This window comes from Lepidothrix coronata, unplaced genomic scaffold, assembly GCF_001604755.1.
Source record: "Lepidothrix coronata isolate B3197 unplaced genomic scaffold, Lepidothrix_coronata-1.0 Scaffold15, whole genome shotgun sequence".
NCBI classification, from domain to species: Eukaryota; Metazoa; Chordata; class Aves; order Passeriformes; family Pipridae; genus Lepidothrix; species Lepidothrix coronata.
The window spans coordinates 2,434,243-2,445,850 of NW_016690195.1; the positions used below are offsets into that span (position 1 = coordinate 2,434,243).

Here is an 11,608-nt window from a genome sequence, read left to right on the forward strand (position 1 = left end):
TTTAGAGTTAAAGGTTCTTGAGGCTGAATTGCTCGATGAAGTCTCTTTGAGTGTTATTCAGCTGAAGTTAGACACTTCAAATGAGCTGGATCCATTGTGTGTTTGCAGTCCTGGAGGAGACACAGAAAGGTCATGTGAAGCATAATCTGCCTGCTCTAGGAGCAAGGGAATTTGGTAAGGAAAGAAACTAACTTTGATCTTCTTCAGCTGTAAGTTGTCTTCTCTCAAGTGATAGCCTATAAACCACCCGGTCTGCTTGTCTAATAAAACCTTCGTACGCGTATTCTTGGGTGTCTCCAAAACCTGATCTCTTCTATAACACAAGAACAAGCATGAAACTACTAAAGACAAAGCCTCTGTCCTCCAGTAGCAGCTACTGCACAAGAGTTGACCGTACAGCATTCCTCCAGCCCTACTTTGAACCAGCGCCCAGCAGAGAGAGCAGCCCTGTAAGCCACTGTTACATCACACAGCAGCTAAACAACAGGGCACCGCTGCTAACGCAGGAAGCATATTTCACTCTCCCAACTCCTTCAGGCAGCTCTGCTTCACACAAGTCTTGTCTGGCCTGTTCTGCAGATGCCCAGGGACATGGAGCAGTGCTGCATGGGCAGCTTCCTGCATGGGCAGACACAGCAGTGCAGAAACAATGACAGTAGCCTACCCTGGCTGCATCCTGCCAGCAGCCACTCAGTTAGTCCTGCCAAGAGCTCTCCTTCTCACTTTGTCCCATCCCTCCTGGTCCACTATTCCCCTATGCCTGGACAGCCTGGCTCTGGCCCACTCCTTAAGCCACATTCTCTTGACAATGAAATTCAGCACACAGCTAAGAGGCTTTGTGACAAATGTGGCAGGTACAAACCTGTCTCAAAGCCTTTCAGCTCCCATGTGCAGACAAAGCCAGTTGAAATACTTCCTCCTGCTCCTCTGCAGTTTCTAAGTAAACGTGCAAAACTGTGGATGTGATGCTCAGGAACTGCTCATGCCCCACCTGCAAACCAGCACTTGCACCCCAGGTGCTACTTGTCCCTAAAGAGCCAACCTAGCTTACTGCATCCTCCCTAACAGAAATGGTCATCTCCACTGATGCCCTGAAGCTCCTGCCCTGTGTTCACATGGCAAATACCAGACACGGTTTGCGGGACACGCATCATGCAAAATGTGAGCGCTGGGACAGACGTCCTCCCCAGCACCCTGGAAAAATGACGGGGCTGAGTGCAGGTGGGTGTAGGAAGATGGCTCTGGGCAGGCACAGAAAATGGACTTGATCCTCAGAGCACACTGTGGGTGACAGTGTCCCTGAGTCACTAGGAACCATGTCACCAGCCAGCCCATTTATCCATGCAGTCCTGGGTTCACAGGTCCACACTTCTCCTTTTCCTGTCCTGACATTTCCTCTGGTGTAGCACTGAGACTGTCTCTCAGCAGGACTGTGACAGATATATGGGGGCATCAAAGCATCAAGTATGCCCCACACTCAGCTTCTGCTTCCTCACAATGTTGGCTTTGCTTTGGGTATCACAGGCGTAGTTCCACATAGGGACCTGCCCAATGCCTGAACAAGGTGGTGGGAAAAATTGGCCGTGGATGATGCTCTCCTAAGAAGTGTCTGTCTCAGACAGAAGTGGATGGGATTTATCAACACAAACCCAACTAAAAAAGACATGACATGTTTGTCTCCAGCTACTATGTCTATGGTAAGCCAAAGATTGCAACAAGAATAGTAAAAATTGTAAAGATTGACACGAGTGAGATTTATACAGCCAAAACTTTGCACAATGCTGTGAACATGTATGCTGAAAAACCTTGAATTACAAAAGGAGAGAAACAGAGTTAAACTGAGACGCATCCTCAGCTCTCTTCTGTGAAAAGAGGCATTGCTTGGGAATTCTGGGTGCTGGGCAAATTAAAACCAGCATTTCAGACCAAACGACAAGCTTCTTGGCTTTTCTGCATGTAAATCAGATCCTTACACTATCTCAGTGTCATTTTGTGGCTGAAAGCAATTCAGCAGCTATCAGCACAGTCAGACTGAAATTCAGCAGAACAGGATCTGAGCCCTTCAGCTCTTAATGATTAGATGTTTCTGTGGAAATGAATCCTATGAAAAAATGAAGTTCGGCAGAAAGTTGACAGCATGTGGGGACCACAGAAGGGACAGGAACTTTACAATTTAGCCTTCACATTTTCCACCTATAGGATTTCAATATTTGCTAAAGTTGTAGTGAGGGCAGCTTCTTGACAGTGCTCCCTCTGGGAAATATCACATTCAGCAATTCCTGAATTACAGTTTCTAATTATATTTTCATACTGTAATGCTGTCTGAAATGCAAATTTGATGACAGAATAATTCGATCCATATAAAATAATTACAAAATTACTGTTTCTCAAACCTCAACTCATACTCCCTGCTATTTAAGAAGATAAATTTAACAGCAGCAAAAGTACAGCCAAAACATAGTCTATTTTTTAAACTGTTATCTGACTATAACTGTCTGCTTAGATTTTGGCTCACCATGGAAGATTATTTCTAAAATATGACTACCAAAAACATTCCAGAGTTAGGGTTTTTGTTCCTTTAGCTTGGAACCAACAGCCGGGTCAACTTTTATTTTGCATTCAGATTACCCTACGCATGGCATCTGTGTTTAATTGGAAAAGCAACCGTTGGTTAAAATGCCAAATCTCTACTGCTGCTCGGCTGTCATTTAAACTAGTTGTTGCTAATGTCGATGCATTAAATTATCACAATATAATGATTTGTAGCAGAGTGGAAACCAATTTAAGCAATTGTAACCAACCAATAAGTAATTTAAGATCCTAAAATTCCATACAGAAACATCAGTTCCCACTGTCTGACAATTCCCCCCATCCAGAGGATTTTATTCCCCCGACAAATATTGCCTAGATAGAGGCTAGAACCTTTAAAAAGACAGCAGAAGTCACATTCTGTTTGAAAAAATTCAAGGAAAAGTGTTCTGCATTGCAAGGTTTTTTTAGGTTTTACTATGATTCTAGCCTAAATTTAGATTGTCACTGCCCATCAACCAGATAAAGGCAGAGCACACTAAAGGCTTGAGTGTGTTATTATTATGAGGTGAGAGGCATGAACAGCTCCCATTTGTTTTTAATTTCCCTGCTGTATCCAGTTGTGTGAGAGGAGACATGAGGGGATCTCAGTCCTGCTGTTTTTGCCATGGTATCTCCTAAGGTGAAGTGCCCAAATTCCTCAGGAATTGCTGGTCTGCTCACCCTTCACTATGGACAGGGAGACTGTCGGAAGAGATCATCCCTTCTTGTGCGCGTGCAAACAGGGTGACATTTGCAAATGACATAAAGGACGATGGGAAGTATGAGGGTCAATCTAGCCTCCCTGGAAGAAGGTGGAGTGTCGCCAAGCCCGTGTGTATCTCATGTTTTTTCTCCTTATGTCAGAGGATTTCAAGTCTGAGCAATCTGGCAGTGGCACAGTTGTGGTGTTGGGCAGAAGGTAAGGGATGGGCTGCAGCCACTTTCCCCTCTCTCGGTGGTTGCAAGGAACCTACAGGCTGTTTGTTCTTTTCTCATGGTGAGTGAAACCATGGCAAGGCACAGATGGCAGGATGCTTAGCATTACATTGCCTGGCAACTTTATACACTGCCAAGGCAAAATCCCAGTGCTTGTCAAAAGGGTTCAGTACAAAAGTTTTCACTGACCAGCAGAAACAAGAGCATGAAATCATTGAGCAGAGGCATGCAGCTCCAGGATGACTCTCACAGACCCTTCCCTGCCCTTCTCCTGAGCAGAGACCTGTGCCTTCTCCAGTTGCAGACTCTGGCGCTGTCTGTGAGCTGCCTGCCTGCCTGCCTGCAGCTCATCCATCCCCATCTCCTGGACTGACGGGATGCCAAAGGACCCAAAGACTTGTCAGGAGGGGACAGAGCTGTCGCTCTGTGTGCGCATGAATAAAAGGGTAAAAGTCTGTGTTACAGCAATGCTGCTCCCTTGGCATATTTCAGATAATTTTTCAGGAAGCTCCTGATCCTTTTCTCTGCAAACACCATATAGTCAAGAGTGCCGCGTGCCCCAGGAGAGGGGCAGAAAGCCCAGGGAGTACATGGGGTGCAACAACTCCAAGTGCACTGCAGGACGCATCCCTGTGCAACCTCACTGGCACTCACCAGCTTCCCCTGTAACATTGTCTCTCAGACCTCTGCCACAACATGACTGGGACCCTTCTGCTACAACGTGAAGCAGTTTATCATCCTCATCTGTCAGGTCAAGTTAGAATCTTTTGAAGACTTGCTCAGTATCACTAAAGCAAGATATGTCCATTCCATCTGGAGATGAGGAACCTATTTAAAAAATATTTCTAATTAATAGCTCTTGAGCAAAAGTTGCATCAATTATTTTTCCTCTTGCAGGTGTTTTCAAAGCATCAAATGCTACAGGACACTGTATTCAAGCCTAAATGAATGAGGATAAGCCCCAGCACACCCCCAGCATCATTGCCACACTGACGACTCAGGTCAAGCCTGGCAGGAGACTGCAGCTATACATGGAGGCAAATCCTTCAGGCATGAGAGTGAATGACTTCTCTTGAATGGCAGGTGCTGCTCAGCTCAAATCTGTCCCCATACTCCACGCCCCAGTCCCTCACTAGACTTGTCCTACCAGTATAAGGTCGTGAACAAGCAGATCTCAGAGGGTGGTGGGTCGCATTGACTGCCTCTCCCTCCCCTCCCCATCCACCCTGCCGCCCAGAATCTGGGGGAACTCACATGCAGGTGGAGGGGTCGGACTGCTGTCAGCTGAAACATAGCTCCCTGTGCCAGCTGAGGAGAAGCCATGCCCAGCTCAGCTCAGGCGGGTCACCTGGGCAAGGACACTCCCTAAGAGAAGGCTGTACTTGGGGTGCTATAGCACCTCCACACCAAAGCTGTGAGACTCCTGTAAACCTTGGTTAAAGTCACACATGAGGAGTCAGTGCAGCGGCATCAGGTGAATAATTTAATAAAGAAAACGTTTAATATCTCAGCCCCCCAAAACAGTGATGTTTTAGGCACAAGAGTTGAACTGGAAAGAACTGATAACGCCAAGTGAAATGATTTAAAGGTTTCAGATGCATTTATCCTCGTTCCTCTGCTAAGAATGTCAAACGCAGGGAAATCCAGAGCATTAAGCCATAACTTTCCTTAGAAAGTGCCTCCAGGTTTAATGTCTGTCTTGGCTGCCTTTCTGAAAAAATTATTTATGCTTCATTTGATAACATTAGTATAATTTAATAGAATTTTTTTTATCTTTTTCTGCTCTGTGTTTTAAATTGTTTTGTAGTTCCATGATCGTTTCAGACAGGCAGCTGCTTTGGAGAATCATTACCATTATCAATAAACCCTTTGAACTTTGGGAGGAAGGGAACAAGAGTATATAATTAGAGAAGATAAGAACGATCTAACATACTTTTCCAGGAAACAACGCACACGATGCTTCAGCTGTAATCTGTTCTTAAAATGAATCTATATGTTCCCCCCCAAACTCAGCCCGTGGCACTAAACTTCAGGAGCTCTGGGATCTCCTTCCCCACAAGAGCCACCTCGAAGTAAGTGCAGTACAGAAACAGACCTGAACTCCCTCATTTTTACAAAAAGACACAAATAGCATTTCATTTTTCAATCACCACAGTGATTGAAAAATCATGCTGCTCATGCTGCGGTTCTTTTTTTTTTAGCTATTCTAACTGGTCTCAATGCACAACAGAGAAAAAAAAAAAGGGAAAAAACAAGCCTTGTGTGTGCGCGTGAGAAAAAGGGCAAAAGCCTGTGTAACAGCAATGCTGCTCTCTTGGCATATTTCAGATAATTTTTCAGGAAGCTCCTGATCCTTTCCTCTGTAAACACTGTACAGTCAAGAGTGCCGCGTGCCCCAGGAGAGGGGCAGAAAGCCCGGGGAGCGCGCGGGGAGCAGGGACTCCGTGTGAACAAAGATGATTTAAATGCTGGAACTTTGAGACTTGGATTTTACGCTGTTCCTGGCTGCATTGACTGCTGGCTTTTCCCTCACTGAATACACTGGGTACAAACCAGCCTGAATTGGGCAGCATTAAAAAACTACAAGTTCCAACAGAGGTATAAAAAAGCTGTAGGGATGCCCAAATCAACGTAATACCTAGATATCATTTCTTTTAACTCCCGAATGCATTAGCCTAGGATTACTCGTGTTCATTTATATTCTTAAAGTGTCAAATGAGAACAATATCATTTTATTCTCCTTTCATGGATCATTAATCTAAATTTAACTCCATTTTGCAGTCTGCACACAAAATTAGTAACTGGAAGCTGCTTTGCATTTATCTGATAGTGCTGGGCTTGTTCATCAAGGCAAACTTCCAGCCAAAACAAACAAGGGAAAAAAATATCAGTCACGATAAGCTGCTTTCTATTCTTTTTTTTTTTTTTTTAAAGGAAAAAAAATCCAAACCTGATGAGAACGTAAAGCAAATGGTTACCTCACACTGCAGAAATGCAAGTTTTTAATAGTCCATGCTCTGGCAGCCCCTGAGAATCAGCAGCGGCGGCAGCGGTGGCGGCGGCGGGGATGAATCCAGCATCCACCGGGTTCTCACAAGCCTTTGACTGCGCGGCCGGGACCACAGGCTCAGCCTCCAGCTGACGTCAAGGCGGCCGTCACATGGCCAGGCGCAGGCCCAGGGAGCACTGGTTGTCCTGGCAACCTCAGCACTGCTCCGAAATTATTTCAATAGGTCATCTGTCATACTGCGCGCACATTGGAGCCATCTCGGGCGCCCGGACAACCCAAACACCACAGGCTTGCTGGAGCTGGCTGCGCCGGGGGCTGGTCCCATCCCAGACGCTCTCTTAACCCTGTCCCTGTAAGAAAACGCTTCTCTCTTGCTCTTCCTCCTGCGTCTCGAACCTCCAGCAGAAAACAAAACATTATACACCTGGTTTGCCCAAGCAAAGGGGCACAGGCGCCGCCCTTCAAATGTGCATGGCACCTCAGTGACATGCAGCTCAACACTGTGCTGGGCTAGCTAAAATTAGGGTCTTTCTAAATGACACACAGCTGAAGTTTTATTCATAGCCACAGAGACACATTCTTGGTCACCAACATCTCTGCCCAGATTTGGGGCGAGGCAGCAGTGGTCCTTGCTCAAGTGATGTGGAGCAGGAGCCATGCAGGGCTGTGGGCCAGAGCCCCAGAGCTGCCTGGCCAGCTTGGCCTCATGTCCCTGAGCCTCAGCATCTGGTCCCTCTGCTAGCCTGCCCATGATGTCTCTCCAGCTGTTCCCAGCAAAATATTCCAGTAAGAGGGACAAAGCACTGTCTGTTTTCACCTAATTCTGACCAACCTCTGAAGCTTTATTCTACAGGAAGAGACATCACGCCAGTGTCTCTGATTTCCTTGTAACTCTAGCTAAAATCCACTCCTTCCTCAAAATTTCCTTTTTTTTATCTCTGCATTTCACCTTACCAGAGCCCCACAACACGTGCATGCACCACGGGCAGGACATGGGATATGCTGGAGAAGGGAAAGACTTTAATCTGCAAGAAGCAGGGAGGAAAGACAAATTGTCAGCAACAAGAAAATATTCCTATGCTCATCTGAGTCAGTGATGGTTACTGACTAGTTCCCAGGATATGAAATACCAGGAACCAACCTCAGTAGATGTCTCTGGTGAGGGTGGAAGCAGCTGTAAAGCTGCATGGGATCTGCAAATGCCAACAACTGGGGCATCCTCAGCCAAAATTGGCTTTGGCCCCTTTGCAAGAGGGGAAGAGAAAATATTAGAAATTAAAAGATAACCTGAGGTGGGGCATAAAGGAGTTCTGGGGAGGCCTTCCCCCCATCCAAGGCAGCAGGAGGATGGAGGGGACATGGGACTGGTGGGCAGTGGGAAGACCACTGAGCCCCCTTGCCTTCCTCTGCATCTCTCTCCTGAATGTGAGAGCAGCAGGTGTTTGGGATATTTAGCATCATGTCTGGATGAGTGGATGCCGAGGTGGATTCAGAACTGTCTGAACAGTGGAGCTCAGAGGGTTGTGATCAGTGGCACAGGGTCTAGTTGGAGTCCTGTAGCTCATGGTGTTCCTCATGGGTTGATGCTGGGTCCAGTATTATCTAACTTCTTCATCAATGACTTGGATAAAGGGACAGATGCCTTGTCAGCAAGTGTGCTGATGATACAAAACTGAGTGGCTGATACCCCAGAGTGCCATGGTGTCATTTAGAAGGACCTTGACATGTTGGAGAGATGGGCAGAGCTGAATCTTATGAAATTCAACAAAAGCAAGTGCAGGGTCCTGTACCTGGGGAGGAATAATCCCCTTCACCAGTACAGGCTGAGCTGACCTGCTGGAAAGCAGCTCTGCGAAGAAGGACCTGGGGGTCCTGGTGGGCAACAAGCTGTTCATAAGCCAGCACAGTGTCCTTGTGGCCAAGAAGGCCAAGGGTATCCTGGGGTGATCCTGCTCCTCTACTCAGTCCTAATGAGACCACATCTGGAATGTTGTGTCCATTTCTGGGCAACACAGAGCAAAAGAGATGTGGAGCTCCTGGAGCAGGTCCAGCGAAGGGATACAAAGATGATGAGGGGACTGGAGCACCTCAGTTATGAGGACAGGTTGAGAGAACTGGGCCTGTTTAGCCTGGTGAAGGGTAGTCTGAGTGGGCAGACACTCAGTTTATACAACTATTTGAAGGTAGAGTGGAGGATGGAGCCAGGCTCTTCTTGGTGCTGAACAATGGGATGAGAGGCAATGGGCAGAAAGGAAATTCCAACTGAACATGAGGAAAAACTTCTTTACTGTGAGGATGACAGAACTGTGACAGACTGCCCAGAGAGGTTATGGAGTGTCCTTCTCTGGAGGTACTCAAAAGCCTTCTGGACATAATCCCAAGTAATGTGCTCTGGGGTACCCTGCTTGAGCAGTGAGGTTGACTAGATGATCTTCAGTGGTCTCTTCCAACCTTACCCATTCTGTGACTCTGTGATCAACAACAGCCAGTGCTGATTTATGCAGCCTTTAGTGGGAAAGGCATCTCTATCCAGCACAACTTACAAATTACCTCTTCTGCACTGGCACTGCACTGGGGCTTTCCAGGGCAGTTGGTATGAGGGGGCAAAGCCCGCTGAGATCCTGAGCTGCCCCCGGGTCTCAGTGCAAAGCAGTGATGAGGGCTTGAAAAGTTATTACAATAGAATAAGGCAGCCCCCGCTGTCTAAAATTCATGCCTTTAAAAGAAAATATTCACAATTACTACAAAACCAGTGGCTGTTTAACAGAACAAGAATAATGCAATGAATTTTAAAACCCCCACTGATTACTACATGTGTTGCACATAATCCCACATATTAATCCAATATAGAAGGCTGAAACTTCATGTCAACACCCACCAATAAAATTGTATCATAACATACAGATGTATTTTTTCACTTAATGGCAATGTTTGTACAATACTGCATAAAGTTTGGGTTTGCAGTTTAAAAATATATGCCTCTACACTACTAGTGCATTCCTTTCTGTTGGTCTGACAAAAATATGTGCACGTGGGGGAGATTTTAATGTTTCTGATTCTTATAAAAGCCCTTTCATAAAAGTGGACACTACAACACATGCATTGTAATGGTCACAAAGCATTTCAATAGCCATTTTGCTGATGCCCTAAAGGGCTGGCAGAGATGGCCAGGCAGGGTCATAGAACCATAGAATGGTTCGGGTTGGAAGAGACCTTAAAGATCATCTACTTCCGACCCCCCTACCATAAGCAGGGACACCTTCCACTAGACCAGGTTGCTCAAAGTTCCATCCAGCCTAGCCTTGAACAGTTCCAGGGATGGTGCTTCAACAGCTTCTCTGGGCAACCTGTTTCAGTGTCTCACCATAAATAATTTCTTCCTAATAGCTAATCTAAAGCTGTCCTCCTTCAGTTTAAAGCCATACCCCTTGTCCTGTCACCACATGCCCTTGTCGAAAGTCCCTCTCCATCCTTCTTGTAGCCCCCCCCAGATACTGGAAGGCTGCTCTAAGGTCTTCCCAGAGCCTTCTCATCTCCAGGCTGAACAACTCCAATTCTCTCAACTCCTTGGGGACCTACATCTGCTCTGCTCCCATTTAAGCCTGATCTCCACACCTGCAGACGTGGTATGGAGAGCATCTTCATCCTCTGGCATAAAAGTAACCCTTGCACTCACCCTTACAGTATATTTCTGGTACTGGACAAGAACTTGAAGGAATTTTTAAACCATCCATGGTGTTTATAAAGGCATACTAATTATATCTTGAGAAGGTTATAATTTTCAGCCAGTTGAAAGATGCTAACTGAAAAAAAAAAAGACCAGTGCTCTGAAGAACATATGATAATGGCAGCGTAAATTTGGACAGCCCAGTTCTCAGGGTTTGGCAGAGGTTTCCCTGCACTTCTGCAATGATGGAGGCTGGGGATGGCTCCTCCACAGGGAGATTTTCTGAATTTCTGACTGAAATCCCTACTTATTCCCAGCACTTGCTGTAACATTCAAATCTTGGAAGGACTAGGGTCAAGGGAAACGTTATACAATGCAGACAGATGCAGAAATGAAAGCAATGGCATCTGTCCATCAGAGAGCCAAAGTATCCTGCTAGAAGTGGTAGAAAAACCTATATTCCCTGAATGAGCTTAACTTTTCTATGGTAAAACCCTCAACATAAAAACAGTTTCCTCTGTCATTTCAATCAACTGAATGAGCTCACAGCAATGAAACATGGGCACTGACTGGAAATATACAAAAAAGATATTTTATGTGGAGGACTTGGAAGTGATGGTTGATGAAAAACTCAACATGAGCTGGCAGTGTGCACTCATAGCCCAGAAAGTGTCAGCTGTGTCCTGGGCTGCATCAAAAGGAGCTTGGACAGTAGGTTGAGGGAGGTGATTCTCTCCCTTTACTCTGCTCTTGTGAGACTCCCACCTGGAGTACTGCATGCAGTTCTGGGATCCCCAACATAGGGAGGACATGGAACTGTTGGAGCAAGTCCAAAGGAAGGCCACGAACTTGATAAGAGCACTGAAGCATCTCCACTACGAAGACAGGCTGAGAAAGTTAGGGCTGTTCAGCATGGAGAAGAGAAGGTTATGTGGAGACCTCATAGCAACCTTCCTGTATCTAAAGGGGGCCTACAAAGAAGCTGGAGAGGGACTCTTTGTCAGGAACTGTGGTGATAGGATAAGGAGTAATGGGTACAAACTGGGCTGGATATTAGGAAGAAATTTTTACTGTGAGGGTGGTGAGACACTGAACAGGTTTTCCAGGGATGTTGTAGATGCCCCAAACCTGGTGGTGTTCAAGTCAGGTTGGATGGGGCTTTGAGCAACCTGGTCTAGTGGGAGGTGTCCCTGCCCATGGCAAGGGCAGGTTGAGACTAGATGATCTTTAGGGTCCCTTTCAACCCTTAATATCCTATAATTTAAAAGCTGAAGCCTGATGAGAAACAAATGTGTTCCATCCATCTGGTACCATGACACAAAGGCACTCTCCTCCTGCTACAAGAACATGATGCCTCATGGGGAAAGGTTTCTGACCTGCATTTGGGACCACCTCCATCCCTCCCACCCCTCCAAGTCTGGGGC

General features: G+C 46.2%; 1 protein-coding gene across 2 annotated transcripts in view; it reads right to left on the bottom strand.

Annotated features, from left to right (window-relative positions):
* Positions 1–6,644, bottom strand: part of NCALD (neurocalcin delta) — a 58,524-nt gene extending 51,880 nt beyond the window's left edge. For both annotated transcript variants that reach the window (XR_001873418.1, XM_017806430.1), the window contains exon 1: positions 6,486–6,644. The gene's annotated coding sequence lies outside the window, so the exon portion shown is untranslated. The remainder of the gene's footprint in view (positions 1–6,485) is intronic.
* Positions 6,645–11,608: the final 4,964 nt, after the last annotated feature.